This window comes from Chiloscyllium punctatum, chromosome 2 (assembly GCF_047496795.1).
Source record: "Chiloscyllium punctatum isolate Juve2018m chromosome 2, sChiPun1.3, whole genome shotgun sequence".
NCBI classification, from domain to species: Eukaryota; Metazoa; Chordata; class Chondrichthyes; order Orectolobiformes; family Hemiscylliidae; genus Chiloscyllium; species Chiloscyllium punctatum.
This window is the reverse complement of record NC_092740.1, coordinates 39,218,258-39,242,613: the sequence shown is the minus strand read 5'-3', so window position 1 is coordinate 39,242,613 and position 24,356 is coordinate 39,218,258. Positions and strand designations below refer to the sequence as shown.

At 42.5% G+C, this 24,356-nt stretch overlaps 1 protein-coding gene across 12 annotated transcripts in view; it reads right to left on the bottom strand.

Moving 5' to 3' along the window:
• The window catches only part of lhfpl2b (LHFPL tetraspan subfamily member 2b), a 171,275-nt gene that overhangs the window by 84,871 nt on the left and 62,048 nt on the right, over positions 1-24,356 (bottom strand). Inside the window, exon 3 of one of the 12 annotated variants that reach the window (XM_072547326.1) lies at positions 7,101-7,202. The exons of 10 other annotated variants lie outside the window; for them this stretch is intronic. The gene's annotated coding sequence lies outside the window, so the exon portion shown is untranslated. Of the gene's footprint in view, positions 1-7,100; positions 7,203-11,181; positions 11,204-24,356 lie in introns of those variants that run through there. One more of the 12 variants, XM_072547336.1, reaches the window with a different exon arrangement.

The following is a 24,356-nucleotide window of genomic DNA, read 5'->3' as shown; positions in this document are numbered from 1 at the left end:
TGTGGGGCTCATTTCACTGACCGCTTGTCAGTCTAAACCCGATATCATCCAGGTCTTGCTGCATTTAGATATTAACTGTTTCAATATCTGAGGAGTCACAAACAGTGCCAAATATTCTGTACATATTGTGATAACATCCCTAACTCTGATCTTATGGTGAAGGAAAAGTCATTGGTGCAACAGCTAAAAATAGTTGTGCCAAGGACCTCCCCTGAGGAACTCCTGCAGAGATGTCCTGGAGCTGAAATGACTGACCTCCAACTGCAACCATCTTCCTTTGTGCTATATATGACTACAATCAGCGGAGAGTTTTCCACTGATTCCCATTAACCCTGGTTTTGCTCCTTGATGCCACACTTGCTCAAATGTGGCCTTGATGGTAAGGGCAGTCACACTCCACCTTCGGAAATAATCTGTTCTGTCCATGTTTGAACATAAACTGTAATAATGTCAAGGTAAGAGTGACACTGCCCCAACTGAGATCTTCAGAAAAAAATTAGATGATTATCTGGAGAGAGAATTTATGGGCTAGCAGGAAAAGACAGATGGTTTGCTCTTTTCAAGAGATGCTATGGACGCTGTGAGGTGAATGACTTCCTTCTGGTCAGTAAGAATTCTATGATTCCATTCAATGATTTACTTCAATGGCAGCAATGCGTAATTTAAAATGTTAATATGGATTACTTAACAAACGGGGCTCTGTTTCCAAAACGTGGACGGAGGTCGACAACAATTATAGCCAGAAAGATTATCGGGATGACACAGGTAATTTATACTTGGCTCATTGTGATTTGTGCATCCTGAGGTCTGATTTTCAACAGGTCTATTTTCAAATAAGTTAAATATAATCCATTGACCATCTCATGAATCCCGCTGTTGTATTTCCTCAAGCATATAATATCTGGGGAAAGAAGGGCCAGAGAGTCTGTATGAGAAACAGTCTCACATATTTATTATCAAAGGCGGGATATTTTTCAAGACGTTTCTAAAGATAAATTACCAAAAAAAAGGGATATTTACATGTTTGGGACTAATCCAATTCCCACTTAAAGGAGGCTACTGTTTTACTATCTATTTCAGTCTTCAGGCTCTATATTTCATTTCACCTGCAAACATGTTAGATAGTTTTAGATTGCACAGGGTCATTAGTTTTCCTTTGGAAGATGATGGAAGAGCATGTTAACATCCTATACATTTTCCAGTAAGCCTTTTATCAAGATTAGAGGTCAACTATTAAATCTGGCTACATTAACCTATACACATAGTGAGTAAAGGAATGGGTTTTAGTTATGAAAACTGTTGTCTGGTCATGCATTCAAGACCAAGTGGGCTAAACTGTAACAAATGCCATTTTGTTAAAAATTTTCACATCTTTTTTCCCAAAGGGTATAATTAGCACAATTCACCCTCGGATTAGAACAAGCCTCACTTTTAACTGTAGCTGTCACTATGTCAACAGAAGTACATTAATCACTAATGGCCCTATTTAAAAATGTATGGGCCTTCACATCTCCCTGTTGGCTACAGATTACAAAGTAAGCATCATTAGGACTCATTTACAAGGGAAGTCAGTCAATAGGTTACAGCATTATTTCTGACTTAAGAACTCAACAATCTGAAAAATTGAATTTTTGCCCCAAATTCCAGGAACAACTATAATTTAGTCATCCTCCATCCACCATGAAATACCACCCAATAAATTCACAATGACCAATGAAATTCACTTCTGTCTAATGATAGTTGGCTAATGACTTCCAGGATTGCAATTGGATAATGTGCTGGAATTTAAAGCAATATGGCAAAATGCAGAGCTGATGAGAGACAATTTTTTAGATCATTTAGAGTGACCTACTTCTTTAGTAACTCCTAAGCTAGTGGGTTCTGAGGGAAATATACCAGACATCAGAACCAGGCAAACCACTGAACCACTGAATGGAGAGAGAAGCCATCATTACGGTCATCATCCATCCAAGCGACCATTCCAGGACAACAAAAGAAACCATAGTAAAAGGCAAGCAGCATTCAATCAGCTTTTGAATGGGCAACGAATGCAATGTGTGCCTCGATATTGTTGCATGAGTCTTGGTGCACCACGTAAAACAACTGGCAGAACCTAAAATTGCAATAAGGTGTGAGGTATCTGAGAAATTCACACACAAATTGTAAACTTAAAGCAAAGTTTCACACTTAATGGTTGTTAAGTGTTTGTTAGGTAAATAGACAAGGGAAGAAATACTTGGCAGATTTGTGTGGAAGGTCTTTTTTGTTAAAATGATTTTGTGTGGCTAAAATGATGTTGTCATTATCAGCAATTTCTGTTGGACAATTGCAGGACAGAGTCTGGACTTCTAAATATTTATGGCTTTTAAAGGCGCAATAAAATGTTATGTATAAATGTAAAATATTGAACTCATTCTTCAAATCAGACTTCCTAATGTTCAGTCTGGGTTCCACCAGGGCCGCTCAGCTCCTGTCCTTGTTTCAGTCTGGGATCAAACATGGACAAAGAAGGTGAATTCCAAAGATGAGATGAACGTGACTGCCCTCTACGTCATTAGTGCAAATGTGTGGCGTCAAGGAATCCCAGAAAAACTGTTCAATGGGAATCAGGGGAAAACTCTCTGGAGCCATACATAGCAAAAAGAAGATGGTTGTGGAGGTCAGTCATCACAACTCCAGAACTGTTGGAGTTCTTTAAGGGTGTGTCCTAGGCCCAAACCATCTTCAGCTGCTTCATCCAGGACCTACTCTCCATCATAATGTCACAAGAGAGGATGTTCACCAATGATTGCACAATGTTCAGCACCATTCACAACACCTCAGCTACTACCCAAATGTACAAGACCGGGACAATATCCAGACGTAGGCTGACAGGTGACCATCTCCAGTGAGAGAGAATTCAACCATTGGCCCTTGCCAATCAATGACATTACCCTTGCTGAATCCCTGACAATCAACATCCTGGGGGCTACCATTGACCAGAAACTGGAATAACCATATCAATACAGTGGCTACAAGGGCAGGTTGGAAGCTAGGAATCCTGCAGCGAATACCTCACTTGTTGACTCCTGAATGCCTGGCCACATTTATGAGACACATGTGAGAGAGTCATAGAGATGTACCGCATGGAAACAGACCCTTCGATCCAACCTGTCCATGCTGACCAGATATCCCTACCCAATCTAGTCCCACCTGCCAGCACCCAGCCCATATCCCTCCAAACCCTTCCTATTCATATATCCATCCAAATGCCTCTTAAATGTTGCAATTGTACCAGCCTCCACCATTTCCTCTGGTAGCTCATTCCATACACGTACCACCCTCTGTGTGAAAAGGTTGCCCCTTAGGTCCCTTTTATATCTTTCCCCTCTTACCCTAAACCTATGCCCTCTATTCTGGACTCTCCGACCCCAGGGAAAAGACTTTGTCTATTTCTCCTATCCATCCCCCTCATCATTTTGTACACCTCTATAAGGTCATCCCTTAGCCTCTGAATCTCCACGGAAAACAGCCCCACCCTGTTCAGCCTCTCCCTATAGCTCAAATCCTCCAACCCTGGCAACATCCTTGTAAATCTTTTCTGAACCCTTTCAATTTCACAACATCTTTCCGATAGGAAGGAGACCAGAACTGCACGCAATATTCCAACCGTGGCCTAACCAATGTCCTGTACAACTGCAACATGACCTCCCAACTCCTGTACTCAATACTCTCACCAATAAAAGAAAGCATACCAAACGTCTTCTTCACTATCCTATCTACCTGCGACTCCACTTTCAAGGAGCTATGAACCTGCACTCCAAGGTCTCTTTGTTCAGCAACACTCCCTAGGACCTTACCATTTAGTGTATCAGTCCTGCTAAGATTTGCTTTCCCAAAATGCAGCACCTCGCATTTATCTGAATTAAACTCCATCTGCCACTTCTCAGCCCATTGGCCCATCTGGTCCAGATCCTGTTGTAATCTGAGGTAACCTTCTTTGCTGTCCATTACACCTCCAATTTTGGTGTAATCTGCAAATTTATTAACTAAACCTCTTATGCTCGCATCCAAATAATTTATGTAAATGACAAAAAGTAGAGGATCCAGCACCGATCCTTGTGGCACTCCGCTGGTCACAGGCCTCCAATCTGAAAAACTCTCCACCACCACCCTCTTGTCTTCTACCTTTGAGCCAGTTCTGTATCCAAATGGCTAGTTCTCCCTGTATTCCATGAGATCTAACCTCACTATCAGTCTCCCATGGGGAACCTTGTCGAACACCTTACTGAAGTCCATATAGATCACATCTACTGCTCTGCCCTCATCAATCTTCTTTGTTACTTCTTCAAAAAACTCAATCAAGTTTGTGAGACATGATTTCCCACGCACATAGCCATGTTGATTATCCTGAATCAGTCCTTGCCTTTCCAAATATATGTACATCCTGTCCCTCAGGATTCCCTCCAACAACTTGCCCACCACTGAGGTCATGTCTTGATGGTGATGGAATATTTCCACTTGTCTGAATGAGTGTGGTTCCAACAACAGTCAAGAAGCTTGACACCATCCAGGACACTTGACTGACACCTCATCATCAAATATTTACTTCCACCAGCAGTGTACACCATCTCTAAGATGTATTGCAGAAATTCATCCAAACTCCTGAGACAGTGCCTTCCAAACATACAATTACTACCATCCAGAAGATCAACAGCAACAGTTACATGGGAAAACCATCACCTCCAGCTTCCTTTTCAAACCACTCACCAGCCGGATTTGAAAACTATCTCCATTCCTTCAGTTTAGTTGGGTCAACATCTTGGAATTCCCTCACTAGACTGCAGTAGTTCAAGAAAATAACTCACCACTATCTTCTCAAGGGCAACTAGGGACGGGCAATAATTGCTGTCTCACATCCATGAATAATTAAAACAAAACTGCAAGCCCTGAGCTTTGTGGTTAGTTAGAGCTCAATGTATTTTCATTTGTAAGCAGTACTAAACACTACCAAAGGTGCATTTTTGTGTCTCAGTCAATAACAAGATCCATGTTTGATGCTTTTAAACAGATAGTTAGTGCCAGCATGGGAGGATTTTATCGTTTGCCCTCCTTCTGATAATATACCACTGCACTCTGGCCCCACTGACTATATTAATAATATTTGCTGGTTGTAGGATAGATATTCCTCTCCACTTTCTCTTTAATGGCCAAAACAAGAGCCCTTGGAAGTGTCATTTCACATGCTGCCAGAGGTGTTTGGAAGATTGCACATTTAATGGTAGACCACCACAATGGAATGACCTGTGATTCATGGAGAACCTGCAAGTGTCCATCAAAGTGGAGAGAATTCCCACAGCATAACGGAAACTGGTCAGTAGTAAGATTCTAGAAGAGTTAGGAATACAGTGATCAGTAGTTCAGGAAGGTTAGAGAAGTCATTTGTACATAGATGCGCTCACAGCAAGTACCTTTTCAATTCTTTATTGGGTTAGTCTTGAGCCAACAAAGAATTTGAAAAGTTTGTTTTTTATTGAGGGAGGAAAAACTGTTGATTCTGCCAAGGTTGCCCCAACTAAATGAATGAAAGCAATACAATGGCAGCTTGTATTTACATAGCGCCTTTAATTTAGTAAACCGACCCATGGCATTCATCCTGGAAATTAGTCAGCTACACAGGGTAATGAGGAAAAATACATGCCAACCACGTGGAAGGTAGGGAAGCACTCATTTCCCTTTTTGATCCCGTCAGATCTGCTGTTTGTTTTCGGTGTTTTTTGCTCTATTGGCTGATACAGTGAGAAAGGAAAGCTGTGTCCATGTATCTACAGCAGTCTTTGCTCAGACAGCAATGTGCTGTGTGAGGCCTCAATCAGCACTCACTGATTTATATTCTGTAATTAAATTGCCATTTTGAGCAGCAAAATGCGATACTGCCAGAAACACACTCTGGGGAGCGCAATCTACCAACTGCCACACTGAATAACCAGAGTTACTGGGGCAGGAAGTGTAGAATTACCATCAGCACTGAGATCATCACTGGCATTACACCGATATGCTGCATAAGCAATTCTGGTCATAAAACAGAATTTTCTTATTATATAGTTGAAACCACATCACATGGGGCTGAATTTCAGGAAGGACTGCTGGGAACATTATGGTTGCAATTACAGTACTTTCTAGAACTTTAAGAGCAGTGCTAAGACGTGAGTGGCTACTTATAAGGAAGCACTTGCCTTTCATTATGATTGGGCTGCACTCTTAATTAACCCATTACATGGTGCAGAAGTTATAAATAGGTAATGCTTTGAAGTTACTTTGCGTGTATTATCAGTGCTGCAGTGTACAAACAGGTTAGTACAAAATTCTATGTGTGATATTTTAACTAAGGTCACCAGCCCATTTAAAGTAAGTATCAACTTTACTCTGTTGATAGAATTTTTGTTACTAGTCAGGTTGATACTCATCTCTAGAACTTAAAGGAAATAATCTAGGGTGGGCCTTTGGTGCAGTTTTGAGACAGTAATATTCGTTGAAGCTCTTTCTCCTTGTTTAGATCCTAAAAGGTCCATAGCACTTTTTGAAGAGAGCAAGGAAAACGATCAAGAGCATGTCATTTATCCTGTTGTGCCTGTCTACCCTTTTTGCTATCTTTAAAGTTACTTTTTCTCCAAACCTCTCAATATCCTTATTTCCCACATAAATTTTGACATGGTCTTGAAAGGAAGCTTTTCTCTTGTCCTGGCTAATGTGCCTCCCTTTCCCAAAAATAGATTAACTGTTCTCATTAACTCATTACTGGTTGTAAAACTATTGCGATGCTGTATCCTTGATTTGTTTCTATAGTTCTTTAAAGTAATTCACCATTGTGTAAAGTGGTTTGGGATCTCCAGAGGAATGAGATAAGATACCCATATGAATGGAGGCTCTCTCACTTCTATTCCAAGGCCAAGATGAGTTATAGAGTCATAGAATCATACAGCATGAGAACAGACCCTTCGGTCCAACTAGTCCATGTCGACCATAATCCCAAACTAAACTAGTCCCACCTGCCTGCGATTGGGCCATTTCTGTCCATGTTACTTATCCAAATGTCTTTTAAACTTTGTAACTGGACCTACCTCCACCTTTTTCCATGGATGGTGCTTCACACAGTTTGGAGGCAAACTAATCTGACGAAATCCTCGAAAATAAAACAAAGAACTATGGATGCAGCCATCAATCTGAAACAAAAACAAAACTTGCTGAAGTAACTCTGTAGATCTGGCAGCATCTGTGGAGAGAGAGAGCAGAGTTAACATTTTGGGTCCAGACCCTGCTGAAGAAGCGTTACCAGACTTTAAAGGTTAACTCTACTTTCTCCCTACAGATGCTGCCAGATCTGCTGACTTTCTCCAGCACGTTCTGTTTTTGTGACAAAAGCCTCTGTGCGGGAATAAGTTTTCAAAGCTGTGTGTGATAAAAGAATGGCATGCCCCAGCTTCCAGCTGCAAGCTGCTCTCTGTTGGTGGACTTTTCACAAGCTGCCAATGTCTATATGACTCAACACAAAAGGCATCCGCTGTCAACCATAATCAGAGGCAAGTGTCAGAGGTTGGACTGAGAAAACATGCCGAAATTCATACTTGAAATAAGATGAAGCGAACTTCTCTTCTGTAAATCTCGGCCTTTCACAAGCTTCTGACCAGACGGAGCAGTCTGACCTATTGACCTTTCCAAGCAGTTACCAACCAATTGATTAGTCAGCAGAAGGAGCCATGGGTTGATGGATAGATTGTGTGCCCTGTCCTTCCAGCTTTTGTTCCATAGGGAATGTAAGATTCCATTGTACAACAGCCAAAGCGCTGCACATACAGGAAAAGTAAAACAACAGCATGCACGTCCGAAGTAAAGCTCAGGGTTTATAGACCACCAGTTAAGTCACTCCTTGAATACTGTGTCCTAGTAACTAAGATATAACAGATATGACAAATAACAGATACAGAATAACATATTCAGGGCTGCACAAAATTAAACACTGTACAGAAATAGCTGTTTGAAACAAGGCTTCACATTTTGACAAGCAGCATAGTAACATGTTAATTTGACCTGGAGGATCTCAGCATTATGTGATCAATATGGAAAATGGACACCTGAGTACAAGTAGATGTCAAACTCTGAAATTATTTAACAGTGCAATCCCAGGACAGGGAACACTGTTGAATCTGTCTAGATGACGGATGGAAATGACAGCAGTGGAAAGGAAAGGAATGGTATAGGAGAAGACTGAGTTTAGTTAGGATTAAGGAACAGTGGAGGAATTATAATCTATCTGGGTATATACCATAAGCCACTGTCTGCCTCACTAGGGTACGACACTAGAAGTCAAGTCCCATTATTCCTGGAGTTTGTCACAAAAGTTAAGTATTTTATCAAAGTACTCAAAAGTCCCCAATTTATGCTTCTATTCAGATCCAGGTTGACAGAAGAGTGGAAATTAGAGTCGTGCTGGAAAAGCATAGCAGTTCAGGCAGTTTCCAAGGAGCAGGAAAATCTATGTTTCGGGCAAAAGCCCTTCATCAGGAAAGTGGACAGAAGAGTGAACCAGGTTTCTATATTTAACAAGAATTGTTAATCATGACAAATGAAAAGATTCTAACTACAGGTAAATAATTATGAACTGTTGACATATAACTCTACTGATTAAAATTCTCACCACCTTATAAAACTAAAACAACCACAAACAGATCCAAAACAATTTGATGTTAGGGACAGAGGTAAAAACTGGGAAGGAAGGAGTTCAATGGTCCCAGGGTTGTCTGAGATGGTCCTTTTAGCTTGCCAGACATTTTCACCTGTTTACAGGAGTCGCACAGTGACAACAAGGAGCCCATTGATAACCTGAATGTATTTGAGATGTGGACGAACAGCGAATGTTCTGCACAGTCTACACAGACAGAAAGTGCTAGATAGTACTGGAGCAAAGAAGAAATTAGCACATAATCTCAAAGAGAGAAAGCCACAGTACTTCAACTGCACCATCAGAGCTGCCAATAGACAGACAACTATTGGAAGCAAAGACTGATGGGTAATATCGGGGAGGAAATTAGAAGATGTAATGGGCCGATATGAACTATGCAAGAACAGCAGAGGACAGAAAGAGGTGGAAATCCATGACAATCAATTTTCCAGGAAGATGATGATACCAGTGCACAAACTAATGGATGATTGGAGCTCTCCTATTATCTACCTAGATGGCAAGAATGTGAAGGATAAAGAGGAGGAGACCATCCAGAAATGAGTACTTTGATACTAATGAGAACTCTCTCAATCGTCGTGTTTCCAATCCAACAAGGAAGGATGGTGCTGGATCCAGTACTGGGGATTGCATGTTTCAGTGGGGAAGCATCTGGGGAAAAGTAATCTGATTTAGAGCAGTTATAGAAAATGACTTGCAGCATAAATATGCTGAACAGGAGAAGAGCAGACACCAGTGAGTTGAAAAGGGAAGTGAACCAAGTGGTCTGCAGCATCTGTGGAGAAAGGCACAGACTTAACACTTCAAGTCCAGTGACTCCTCTTTCACTGAACTTGAAACATTAGGCAGAATCTGACAGGGCTGGAGGGTTTGGGAATGAGAACAGGTGAGGGAAGATGCTGCAGGGCATGAACGATTGTGGTAGGTGGATGCCATAACAGAGATAGACTAAGGGTGAGGTAGCAGAGAAAAGAGTGTGACACTGACCCTGGAGGAGTAGAGGAGGTCATTATCTTCTTGTGGAACCACTGGTCATTTCTCCACACCATAGAGACTGCACTAACCTAGGTGGTGACCTAGGCCAGGCTGCCAAAATCTGTTGACATGTCTATCTCTGCTGGCCCTGAGAATAGGACACTCCTTCACTCCACCCCCTCCATCTCCCTGTTGAAGAATTACAATGCCATTTTCCCACACAGCGGCCTTTTAAATATGGCATAGGTGCCAATGATGATGGCTTGTTGGCAAATATCCAGTGAGTTGAGAGTTTTGCAGCGTGTGGTAAAACTGAATGGAAAAGATGTGAGGGACACCATAGGAGTGCAGTAGGTAGTTAATCAGGGGGAATTTAATAAGATAGAAGAGGAAAGCTTACCAGCAGTTGTGGCAAAATACCCTCCAAAAAATGTGACACAATTCACACTTAACATAAGATTCCACCTGTTCCTTGTGTTTCTCTCTCTCTTTCCGGAGATGTTGCCAGTCCAGATTTTCTGCAGTACTTCTTATTTTTATTTCAGGTTTCCAGCATCCACAGTATTTTGTTTTTATCTGGATCGGGTGGATTGGATTTAAAAATTGATGGATAATTGATCTTGGAACCCTTCAAAGAATAGATGGCTTGCCTCAAGACACACTGGACAATGTGCGATTTGATCAGGCTTTGTTGTGGGACAGAACACAAGCAATAATGTGATTGATTGGCTGATGTTTACCAAGAGTGGAAGTCAGATCTAGAATAGTTAGGTCAAAGATGACAGGACATACATTATTCCACTGACTGACAGGATGACAGAGATGGGTGGGTTTACACAGATGCATGTAGTTAGCTTTTTTCATGGAAAGAATCTGAAGTTTAAAGCTTAGCTAAAAGTCAATTAAGTCACAATGATTACTAACAGTCGAGACTGTGTCATTGTCTAGGGAGGCGGATGAAGTCATTGGGCAGATGCCAGAGTTGATGCTGGCTTTGCTCTTCTTGAATTGCAACAGTGAATTCTATTTGTGCCTTTGGCCAGGGAACTCTCAATGCTGTCAGAAAGGTGGAAACTTGATTGGAGGGCTTCAGAGATGGTGTTTCAGAAAAGCTGGGTACAGATCTGGGAGGTGAGACCCTGTTTCAGAATACCAGTGAGGAAAGAGATTGCATTTTGAGGAGGTAATTACGAAGAGTAAGATGAAGCCTAAGACCTTCCACATCTGTATTTTTCTTACGATTACAAGAATATGAGGAACCTCTAGCCTATGACTCAGGACTCAGCCACTTGAGATCATAAGCTGGGAAGAGTCAAAGCTCATGGCTAGCGGGTATACTTTGCAATTAATTAAGTACCAGTAATGTGTGCACTTAATTGCAAGATGTGTCTGGTACACATGTGCTTACATACTATGTACAGAATGACACCATTAGCAAGGTGCAATCCCTGTACAGAATTTATTAGTTCACAGACACCCATTCTCCTTACCTGTCCTATCCTTCGTGTGAGTGGGGCCCCTCAAGCTATATGACCAGTTGTCTTTCTCTAATGAAGAGACATTGCAATAATTGTTCATAAATACAGCTAATTACAAACAAATTAGCATATATCAAATTATATATATGTGTACATACATATGTTATGCAAGCTGGAAAATTAAAAATATATTTATAATACATATCATGTTTAATGATTTACATAAGAACAAGTGACATTATATTTGATTAATCTTGGAAACCTATTGCAGATTTTTCTATTTTCTTGTCACTTAAGGCTCACCAAAGTGATTCCGTTACTATGCTCTAATGCTTCTTGCACAAACTGGAAACATTGTCTTATTCAAGGCTCAGTAAGACAAATCCTGCACACTACGCAAGAAAGTCTCTATAACTGCAATACTGATGAAACATGTAGATAACATGTGGGAAGCAAGAGAGGAAATTGCAGTACCGTTGGCAATGATCTTCTCGTCTTCACTGGCAACTGGGGTGGTACCAGGGGACTGGAGAGTAGCGAATGTTGTGCCCCTGTTCAAAAAAGGGAATAGGGATAACCCCGGGAATTACAGGCCAGTTAGTCTTACTTCTGTGGTAGGCAAAGTAATGGAAAGGGTACTGAGGGATAGGATTTACGAGTATCTGGAAAGACACTGCTTGATTAGGGACAGCCAGCACGGATTTGTGAAGGGTAGGTCTTGCCTTACAAGTCTTATTGAATTCTTCGAGGAGGTGACCAAGCATGTGGATGAGGGTAGAGCAGTGGATGTAGTGTACATGGATTTTAGTAAGGCATTTGATAAGGTTCCCCATGGTAGGTTTATGCGGAAAGTCAGGAGGCATGGGATAGAGGGAAATTTGGCCAATTGGATAGAAAACTGGCTAACCGGTCGAAGTCAGAGAGTGGTGGTAGATGGTAAATATTCAGCATGGAGTCCAGTTACAAGTGGAGTTCCGCAGGGATCAGTTCTGGGTCCTCTGCTGTTTGTAATTTTTATTAATGACTTAGAGGAGGGAGTCGAAGGGTGGGTCAGTAAATTTGCAGATGATACAAAGATAGGTGGAGTTGTGGACAGTGAGGAGGACTGTTGTCGGCTGCAGAGGGACTTAGATATGATGCAGAGCTGGGCTGAGGAGTGGCAGATGGAGTTCAACCCTGCCAAGTGTGAGGTTGTCCATTTTGGAAGAACAAATAAGAATGCGGAATACAGGGTTAATGGTAGGGTTCTTGGTCAGGTGGAGGAACAGAGGGATCTTGGGGTCTATGTACATAGATCTTTGAAGGTTGCCACTCAGGTGGATAGAGTTTGTAAGAAGGCCTATGGAGTATTATCGTTCATTAGCAGAGGGATTGAATTCAAGAGTCGTGAGGTGATGTTGCAGCTGTACAGGACTTTGGTTAGGCCACATTTGGAGTACTGTGTGCAGTTCTGGTCACCTCACTTTAGGAAAGATGTGGAAGCTTTGGAGAGGGTGCAGAGAAGATTTACCAGGATGTTGCCTGGAATGGAGAGTAGGTCGTACGAGGATAGGTTGAGAGTTCTCGGCCTTTTCTCGTTGGAATGGCGAAGGATGAGGGGTGACTTGATAGAGGTTTATAAGATGATCAGAGGAATAGATAGAGTAGACAGTCAGAAACTTTTTCCCCGGGTACAACAGAGTGTTACAAGGGGACATAAATTTAAGGTGAAGGGTGGAAGGTATAGGGGAGATGTCAGGGGTGGGTTCTTTATCCAGAGAGTGGTGGGGGCATGGAATGCGCTGCCCGAGGGAGTGGTAGAGTCAGATTAATTGGCGACCTTTAAGTGGCATTTGGATAGGTACATGGATGGGTGCTTAATCTAGGATAGAAGTTCGGCACAACATCGTGGGCCGAAGGGCCTGTTCTGTGCTGTATTGTTCTATGTTCTATGTTCTATAAGGACCTTTGATAAGGAACTTCAAGATAATTTTATAAAGATAACGTCTATAAATGACAATACAAGTCCTGTTGCAGCTTAATAGAACTTCAGTTAGGGCACATTTGGAATGTTACGTATAGTTCTGGTCACCACGTTTTTAGATTAGATTCCCTACAGTGTGGAAACAGGCCCAACAAGTATACACCGACCCTACGAAGAACAACCCACCCAGACCCTTTCCCTAACTAATGCACCTAACACTACGGGCAATTATTTATGGCCAATTCACCTGACCTGTACATCTTTGGAATGTGGGAGGAAACTGGAGCACCCGGAGAAAACCCACGCAGACACGGGGAGAATGTGCAAGCTCCACACAGACAGTCGCTCGAGGTGGGAACTGAACCCCGGTCCCTGGTGCTGTGAGGTAGCAGTGCTAACCACTGAGCCACCATGCCACCCCACATTGCTAGAAGGATGTAGAGGCTATGGAGAGGGTACAGAAAAGATTTGCCAGGATGTTGCTTAGTTTGGAGGGTATTAGCTAAGAAGAGAAATTTGACAAACTTGTTTGTTTTTACTTGAACAATGGAGGCTGAGGGACAACCTGACGAAGTTTACAAAATTATGAGAGGTTTGGATAGGATGGATTGTTAGGCGTCTCTCTCCCAGGGTAGAAATGCAAGTGCCTGGTATGTGCTGCCAGAGATGGATGAAGCAGATACAAGAACAACATTTAAGAGGCATGTTGACAGATACTTGAATAGGCAGGGCATCAAGGGATACAGACCATTTTGAATCAAGAGGTTTTTGGTTTAGCATGGATCAGTGTAGGCCTGTTAGATTGAACGGCCTGTTCCTGTGTTGTGCTGTTCTTTGTTCTTTAATAAAGAAATGTATTTTTGGAGGTGCTATCTTTCAAATGAACAGTTAAATCAACTGAACTAAATCTGCCCTCTCAGATGGATGTCAAAGCTTCACTGGTATTATTCTGAAACCAATATTTATTCCTCAATCAATAAAACAGATAAATTATCTGATTATTATCACATTGCTGTTTTTGGAAATTTTGTGCAATTTGGCACCACTGTTTCCGACATTACATCAGAGACTTTATTTCAAAAATGCTTTGAGATGGCTCGAATTTGTGAAAGGCACTCCATAAATGCACACCTTTCCTTTTTACATTAAATTAAGGATGCTTAATATGTCCACTTGTTTTCACTTTCATTCCTGTTTTAACTTAATTTATTGAACATTTGGAATCTCGAGGTTCATACCAACAACTCGTGGGAGTCACCGTCTCTCCCGCCTGTTCACATCAATCAATTGGATCGAAAGCTGAAAACAGGACTATGGAAAAGGCTGAAGCTGTTCTTTTTTTACAGCAAAGAAATCCAAGGGGAGATTTGAAAGAGATGTGTAAAATCATGGAGGGCTTGGATAATGTAAATAGAGGGACAGAAAACTGTTTCTAAAGTGTGAAAGCTTGATAACCAGTGGCAGAGATTAAAGTGACTGGCAATAAAAACAAAGACAAAATGAGGAAAACCTTTGATATGCATCAAATAATTGGCAGGTTATTCCAGACCCAGTGGCAACCTTAAAACTAAAAATTGGAGAAATAGCTGAAGACAAAGAAAGTACAGGGATTTGGGTAAAAGCTTACAGCAAAATTAAATTAATTGCTTTTCAAAAACATAGCCCAAACACTATAGGCTCCTTCAGTGCTGTACTATTCTACATTTAAATCCCTTCATGATAATGAGATGAGTAGATGGGATTGAAATCAATGGAAAAAGCATGGGTTGTTGAAGCTTGCAGCCTCTCTCTGTTGAGAGAAATTCTTGGGCTTAAAAATCTGCTCTGGGCCCTAGTGCCAAGGAATGCCTTCTGGTAGCTTGTACTCTTGATCCCAGCAACGTATCCAGAGATCTCCGTGAGGTCACTCGTTTTAAATAGTGCTGGCAGGCAGAGTCCAGGTGTGTAGCCAAAGCAAGAGCCGGGGACGCCGGAAACAAGCAGCTGCACAGCTGCCAGGAAATCTGTCAGCACCACTGGCCCGACTGTTCATATTTATCAGCTCCATCAGCCTCGTCACACAGGGGCGGCCCCACATTAGGAGTAAGTCAGCACTGGCTGGAAGGTGGTTCAGCTGTTGGGAGGTAGCTGCACACCAGGTCTTGGAACTCACACGTACCAGGCTATGTGCCATAAAATGCATTGTTGTACCCGGCATACTGGGAACTCAGCAGGAAGACCAGGGATCAGGGAACCTTTCAGCAGCACTACTGTATTAGCCTTTGCTTCGTCTCAGCAAAGACTTAGGCACACGGTCTGGCTCAACACCAGTGCAGTACTGAGGTTATAAGCATGGAGCTGAAGTCCCTCCCATTCAGCAACATGAGGCTTTGGCATGAATTTGGACTGGCTGCAGGAAGAAATGGCATTGGAGAACAAGAAAAATGGAGGATACAGGTCATATGGGTGTACTTTAGCACCAGTCTCCCTTGACTGTTATTCTAACATCAAAGTAGGTTCACTTCTCTACAACGTGTGTGTGTGTGTGTGTGTATGTGTGTGTGTGTGTGTTGGGGGGGGGAGGCAAGGAGCTGGGTCAATCATTGGCAATTTAGTGCTAACATGCCCACTGGTCTTTTGAGTTCGGAATGATGCTGAAACTCCTAACTTTAACTTGTTCACACTGTCTTACAGTTGGGAATTGTAACACAGCATATACAGAAATAATTTCCATAGAAAAATTACTTCAAAAAAGGGGAAAAAAAACCTGGCATGTCAAATATAACCCTGGCAGCTTCACACTAAAATCTGTGTTGGATTGGCAAGCAACCATCGCATTTATTTTGTGTAATATTATATTCCAGAATTCAGCTGAAACCAGCCCTGACAATTCCTTTTGGGGCGAAAAAAAAAACAATGGCAGCTTGTCAGAAGGAGCTGCCCAAATGATTGCATCATGTGTGTTAACTCTGCAACTACACAGGCACAACAGAAAATGTGGATGTGGCAGAATAAGGTTTGGGTTAAGTATTGGGGGTGGTTCAGAAAGAATGGGAAAGGGTGTCTTAGAATGTGTATGATTGGTGTAGGAAGGAGAAGTAAAAATAATCACACTGTCCTTTCTCAAAAGATACCTTTTGGATCAAGTCCAAATGTTCATTATAGTGGTACATCACATCAGGTGTGGCATACTCAAGTGGACAAAGGAACAGAAGCTAAATGCTATATTCGGCTGCTTTTTTTTTGAGTGTCTATGCTTAACCTTCCAGTGAAAGAAGCAGTATTTTGTTTCAAGAGAGATTTACATTTTCAGCATGAACGCTGGATGATGTCATCACAACTTTGTATGCCAAATGCTTTAACCAAATGGAGGCTTGGTGAAATGCATCAAAAATTAGGTTTGCTAATTTCACTTGGTGGTGGATTAAAGTCATCCAGGTCAGTCTAACAGTAAGAGTGCATGGCCTACATAAACCTTGAGGGGAGGACAAATAAAGACTTAAGCAGCAGCAGGAGGAAAAATATAAGCAAACCTAAATTGTCACTCATGGCAACCAAATGTGAATTTAAAATGTGAGTGAGGTGGGAATTCTTCAAATGAATAAGAGACTTTCCTGGCTTTACACCAGAATTGAATTTTGTTGCCTTTGCACAATGATTTTTGACAGTCTGTTGCTTTATCATGGCCTCAAACCCACTGCAACTATGACTTTCTACATTACCAGGAACAGCCAGCCATTCTTCCTAAAGCAAGTTCTTTCAAGATGCCTCAGCCATTCCCGCACTCCTACCCTGTGAAGAACTTTGGAAAACCACTGTCCTTTGCTGACATCTAGGTTGGTCCTCCAGTGCAATACTGATGAGGTGCTGCATTGCCAGAGGAATCATCTTTAGGAAGAAATGTTAAACCAAGGCTCTTACTACGCCTTTAAGAGTATGTAAAAGATCCCATATACAATTTCTAAGAGCAGCACAGGTAGTTCTCTCTAGTGGCTCGGGCAGTATCATCCCTGAACCAACACCTAAAAACTAATTACCTGGGCATAATCACATTGCTACTTGCGGGATTTTGCAGTATGACTAAACTTCAACACTGACTATACTTCAAAAAGTATTTCATTGGTCAGGAAGGAAGTTGAGTCATTCTGAGATTGGAATAGCACTACATAATTGCAAATCCTCTTGTATTATCTGGTCTTTATTAAAATCACTATTTTTAGTCAGGGTTGCATTATCTTGTAACTATAGGTCATTGGCTCTTCCTTAAAGCCTTGAGAGGAAAGTGACAGAAATTAACAGAATCATCTTCAACATTCTCTATGGTTTCTGTAAAACCGCGACTGAACTCCATGTTTAGAACTGCAAAAATGCAGGTCATTCTTACTAGAAAAAGAAGCCTTTATCAAGAGATCCTTTAGGGGTATACAAGATGGAAATATTAAGCCTGGGAAATTATTAAATTGAGAGTTGGACCAGGTTTAATGAGGCAAATATAAGGCAAATATAAGGCTAATAATAGGAAGTTACATAAATATAATGGAGCAGTGTATTCATTTAAAACCATATGGGATGAAGAAGTTGATGGGGGATATCAGTGCCATTCTGAGTGAATGAACTAAGATGGACTGAGTGACTTTCTACATTTATAGAATATCGTGCAATTTTACCAAGCAATTAGCTACTGGACATGAAAGAGTCTGAGCTGTGCCATATGAGTCAGGGCTCTGCAAAGATGGCCACACTTATAATTGGGGATGTCATTTTCATTTTAAATGGCATACAGGCAATTGTGGGCAGTCATAATGTGTATGTGTATAATGTTGGAGAATGGCTATTGCTCCAATTATAGCAATTACTGGGACCATAAAAAGTTTCACCAAGAATACACAGCACTTTTCAAACATTACCATATCGGTTCCCATACCCAAATCAACACTCCACATAATGTTTTTGACTTTGAAGTTGTTTAAATGTTCTTTGTAATAAGGGGTGTGTTTATACTATAACTTTACCAGTTGTACTGTAAAACCAATGCTAAATTTGTGGTTTATACCCAGGGTCAGGTCCTGACCTGACTATGAATGGAAGCAGTATGATGTCCTTGGGAGTGTTGCTAGAGTCATAGAGATGTACAGCTTGGAAACAGACCCTTCAGTCAAATCATCCATGTCGACCAGATATTCAAAATAAATCTAATCCCATTTGCCAGTTTTGGCCCATATTCTTCTGTACCCTTCCTATAGATATATCCATCAAAATGCCTTTTAAATGTTGGTATTGTACCAGCCTCCATCACTTCCTCTGGCAGCTCATTCCACACATGTACCACCTTCTGCGTGAAAAAGTTGCCCCTTAGGTCCCTTTTAAATCTTTCCCCACCCCACAATAAACCTGTCACCTCTAGTTTTGGATTCCCCAACCGTGGGAAAAAGACCTTGTCTGGTTAACTTATCCATGCCCCTCATGATTTTATAAACCTTGAAAAGATCACCCCTCAGCCTCCGACGCGCCAGGGAAAACAGCCCCAGCCCATTCAGCCTCTCTCTGTGACTCAAACCCTCCAACCCTGGCAACATCCTTGTAAGTTTTTTCTGAACCTGTTCAAGTTTCACGACATCCTTCCGATAGCAGGAAGGCCAGAATTGCATGCAATATTCCAAAAGTGAACTGACCAGTGTCCTGTACAGCCGCAACATGACCTGCCAACTTTTCACATCACTTCACATTAACACCACATGGAGCTGGATTCCTGGATCCTTCTAAACCTACCCGGGGCTATACTGGAAGGTCCAGACATTGCTGTGATTAAACATTTAAAAAATTTAGCAACTGGGAGAGTTGCTTTGTGCAGGCATTGTCGATAATATTAGCTGCATTAAAGCTCTAACGTAACCAAGGCTGAACATCACAGAAGGAAACATGAGATGGTAAATTGAGATGTAACTGTTAGGTGGCTGTTTGAGTTCTAAAAGCCTGCAGATTGTAGGATGCAGGGCCATGATTGACATGCAAACTACATTAATGAACGGGTAAAACATCCTAGCTTTGGGTATGGCTGTTCCCAGTACCAGTAAAAGGGATGAGGTCAGACAGCTCTGTCCACATCGAAATACTGAAAATAGTCTGACAGGAAAACAAAAATAAATTTAGTTCCTATATAAACCCCAGATGCTGTTTTGGTGTAACCAATACACTGCAGCTATCAGTCTAAATTTAGTGCAAAATGAAATCACTTCTTCCTCATTGAAAAGTTGGAAGTGCATTGTTTGCAGTCTTTACTAATAAACTTGCTCTTCAGTCTCCTCAGTGTTGGCTGGAGCTGTCTGCCACAAACTGCTCGCCTATTTGACTGGTAAGGGGTTTGTCTCTAAATTACATACTCAGGCTTGACATCAAACACCTTGAGGTGAATCCATCTAAACACTCCTTGCTGGAGCTGTATAATGGGCAGAGAGCAAGAACGCTTTGCAGGGCAGCTCCACCTTGCAATTTGAGCAGACTGTTGGATATTCTTACTGTGCCACTCTATTTGGTGAAGATGCTTTTAGCTGCTGTCAATGTTCAGTTTCCTTGCCTGTATCTTCTGTTGGCATACTCTGTGGCAGAACATTTCATTGAGCCAAGTGCCCATTTGGTGGTTCTGTGTTCAGGGATCCTTCCTGGAACCACTGGCGTCCAGCAGTTTCCTGAGTGACATACCAATTCTGTAAGGAGGATGGAAGCTTTCCTGCACAGTACCAGATACTGTGTCCCTATTTCACTTTCTGAAGCGTGTGCTTTCTAATTTTTGAACACCCCCTCCTCTGCCTGTTGTTTATCTTTAGGCAGAGGGTGAGCAGATTGAAGGATATTCTGACAGCTCTACTTCTGGGAAAATCCATCAGAGTGGTGCAGAACCGAGATTACCTTATGGGGTCTTTCTGACTGCTTGCCCACAAGTTATCCCTAACTGACTGACTGGACAGTTGCCTTTACTGACTCCCACAAATAGCCAGCTCTACAGTACATTAGTTCAGGTATGTGACTTGCCAAAGGCCATTTAGCTTCACCAACATGCATCCGTAATTTAACCAGCCTTCTGAGAGTGAGAGTCGTGAGAGGGAAAGAGCACCCAGTGTCTGTAGTTAGCCTGGTGACTTCCATCCAAGCCACCTTATCGATTTAAGCAAAACTCTCTGAACTAGAGATTCTGTAAGTGATCACACAATATGATTACACACCCGAATTCTACTCATGACAAGGTTTCAGCACCACTCTAATGTTTCAGACATTAATACCCATCAAGATGGAGAGGATCAGAAATATTTTCTCTGATAGTCAATCACATGCATTAGTCTCTTCCCCAGACAGCAATGCAGGCAGGGCTATTGAATATTCTGAAGGATGTGTCAGATGGAGTTTTCATTAATAAGGGAGACAAAAATTATAGAGGGGGTAGACAGGCAAGAGCAGTTTAGGCTCAAGTCAGATCAGCCATAACCTTATCAAATGAGAGGGAGAGTTCCAGGAACCTACTCCTGCTCCTAACATATATGTTCACATGTATGATACGAGTGACATTTAATGGAACACCCTCCACAGTATTTCAAGTGCCAGCAGTGGCTCTCATACATTGAATATTTTATTCTGTAGGGCAGCGGACCTAGTGGATTACATGTATAGAGGCAAATAAACTGAAGATACTGGAAACCAAAATAGACAGGCAGAAGGCTGGGAGAACACAACAAGCAAGGCAGCATCAGGAGGTGCAGAAGTCGACGTTTCAGGTATAACCCTGCTTCAGGACCTGAAGAAGGGTTACACCCAAAATGTTGACTTCTGCACCTCCTGATGCTGCCTGGATTACATATATAAGCATTGGGAAGCTTCTAAAACAGAAAGGGGGTGTGCAAACCTTGCCTCAAATTTGACTGTACATGTCAAGCTGTTGATATGAACAGTCCTCAGTGTTCCAATTTAGGATTTATCTATCAGTGAGCGAATTGCAATGATTACATTCTTATTTCTGCGGTGTTACATCAATCTGTTCTAGTGTTGGCCTGAGTCATTTTCTATGTCAATAATTAAATAGAAATTCTAAGGTGCTCATAATATTTCCTAAAAGCTTTTCGTTTCACCTTATAGATCTCGACAAGTATACAATGATTTGTAATGCAGTATCCACTTTCCAAATATAAACAGGTAACACACACACACACACACACACACACACACACACACACACACACACACACACACACACACACACACACACACACACACACACACTTAGTAGAATGCACTGTTGTCCTCATTCAGAACTCCATTTGGCAAGATTCAATTTTTCCCAGTTTCTGTCCACCTGGGCCCAGTTCCCTAAGCTCCCTTACACTGTCCCCAATTTGAAGACCCTACCGTACACAGAACCTTACAATTCCTGAACATTTGCTTTCTTTGTCATGATGAATCCACCTCTCCCGTGATCACTCTGATCTAGGCTTTCGCCTCTGGCAGGGTATTAAACCTGACACAGCAATGTTTAAATTATCCTGAGTAACGTAAGAAACCGGACTTGGAATATTATGATATTGAAGAATCCAACAGACATTTGTGCTTAGCTAGCAATTACATACAGATACTACACTCCCCAAGCACATCAGCTGAATCTTATAGCGGTCTCAGCAACAGGAGAGATGGTGGGATATACAGCAATGCAATTCAAATCAGCGAGACCCAGCTCAACACTGACAGCATTTTTAGCCATTGTTAATGCTTTTACTGGATGATACAGCAAGTTTTTCCACTGGGCAGCACGAGTTCCAGGTAAGGAGATAATAGCTTGTTGAATGTCTTATTAACAGCACAATTCACTACATTCATATTCAGCTTCCTCTCTTGCAAAACAGGCAAACACACGAGACGTCAAGAATTCTTGACACAGAAGTCGGGGAGAGTTGGGGGGGGGGGGGTTACTTGGTGAAATCAGTTCCCCAATGGCTGCAGAGAGTCTCGGTGTTGCTCAACACCAAACAACATCTCAGGGCACATGCCACAGGCACCAGCAGCACACGGCCCTCATCTACACCCAATGGCATTCAGCACTTGTTAACCCCTCATGCCCATTGTGGCATTTCTCTGATATGCTGGTTGTGTACTGTGGAAGCAGAGGTTTGCATTGCAGGGTACACCAAGATCCAAGATGACAGTGTTGGAGTGGCAGCGTTCAGGCTCCTGCTTCTCCGCTGCTTTCTTCCATGCATTTCTCTTTTCCTCTACAATTCTTTCTTACCTTTGGCCCTTGGGGAGCTTGGTGTGGCAGAACCAATGGCATTGGTGACAGCAGTGAGCACATAGCAATGGTGGTGGAATGAGGCGTCTCTGACATTGTTGGGCCCAGTGCAGGACTTGGCATGGGGGTGGCATCAGCATCGACAGTGGCTGTGACATCAGCGCTGGTTCAAAAGGTTACGCACTTGCATTTGTTCAGGAAAGTTGTGGGGTCTGATACTTCAATGGATTCCAGGATCGGCAGGGTTGACCAACTGTGAAGATGCTGGAGTGCGGTGACTTTGACGTTGCTGTGTCTGGCCTCTGCAGCAGTGAGGCACAGGGCCTGAGGCAGTGGCATCGATGGTAGTTGCAGAGATGGTGGCACTGTAGCATTAGTGGGTCCAGCACAGGCTACATTGGTGAGCCCAGCTCAAGACTCATAGTGGTGAGGTTGATCTGGACATTTTCATTACCTTTTGTTTTCATTTCCTTAATTTCGACTCTTGTTTTTAATCCTAACTACTGTATTCCAAGATGGCATTGGAGAGTGGCGATTCTGTACACTTTTCACTGTCCTCCTGTACTTGGGGACACATGACCATAAAATCTAATCTAAAATCCAACAGCAGGAACTCAGTGCAGAACAACCTTGGTTATCCGAACGTCAATTATCCAAATTTCGGATTATCCGAATAAGATCTCAAGGTCCCATAAAAACATTATCCAAACAATCAGTTATCTGAACAATCAGTTATCCAAACAAAGTACTTCCTGCCTGTCTCATTCGGATAATCGAGGTTGTTTTGTATTCGAAAGTTGCAGCAGGGAGACCTTGTGCACAGGGACAGGCACTGAGCTCACGGGGTGGACCTGACTGCCTTTATTGCTCGCTTAGCTCGTCCACTTACTGCCTTCCTCTGTGCCCACAGCATCCATGCCCTGCCTTATCTTTCCTTGCCTGGCCTACTCAAACATTGGTGCCTCAGCCAGAGTCAAAGACTATCACTGCTGCCATATCGGGGTGCCCTTTCCCACAGACACACGTCAAGCTGCACATCATACCTTTCAAGAGAGAGATCTGGCTGAAGGGGGTGGGGGGAATTTCTTTCTGTACAGCGCATCGAGACGGCACCTTAACACCAACAGCATGTGCCAGCTGTCTCTACACAGCAAACACACTGTATTCAGTCAAACGGTCAAGTCTGAAAGTGGGTGAGGATCAGGCCTTAGTCCAATCAAGGGGTTTGCTATCAGTCAGGGGATCCCTGTACCTTCAGTCAGGGGCACAGTCCACACACATTCCAGGAGTTTAGCCAGGGTCACTCATTCACACAGTTAGCGTCTATGCAACTGCTGTCCAGGGAGTGGGCAGTGGTTAGTCATGTGGGGCCAGCAGCAGCAGTCAGGGGAATGTGCATCGTCAGTCAGGAAGCAGCAAAGATAATAGTCACGGCTCCGGTCAGTCATGTGTAGGGGCCGTCTGTCAGGGTCAGAGAGAGGTCAGGGATGGAGACAGCCCTGGGGAGTTCATCAAACATTCTGGAGAATGTAAGGGGGAAACTGTCAGGGCAAATGGTGGGGGCAGGGAGGAATCACTGCAAGAAATGGTAGGCCTGAGGACTGTAAAGCAGAGACCTTTGGTGGAAGGGCATACAAGGATGATGTCGGGGGACGGGAAAGAACTGAAAGTGTGAGTGGGATATACAGAACAGGTTAGAGGGCACAATAGGTTATGGGAGGGTGTTTCATTATCAGTGACCACCACTACTGTGGCCTTGGAGATATGGGGTGCAGAAGAACAGGGTGGGCATTCTTATAGTGATTCTAGGAGGATACCTGGTGGGGCCTTGTACTGATGGTTTTCATCATGAGCTGTGTTTGCTGCCATTTCTGTGCATTCTCTAGATGCACAATGTAACTGATAAATGACTGGGGCAATGCCAGGGTGGGCGGAGTCGGTGTCAGTTTGAGAGACTAAAGTGCAGGATCCATGAGT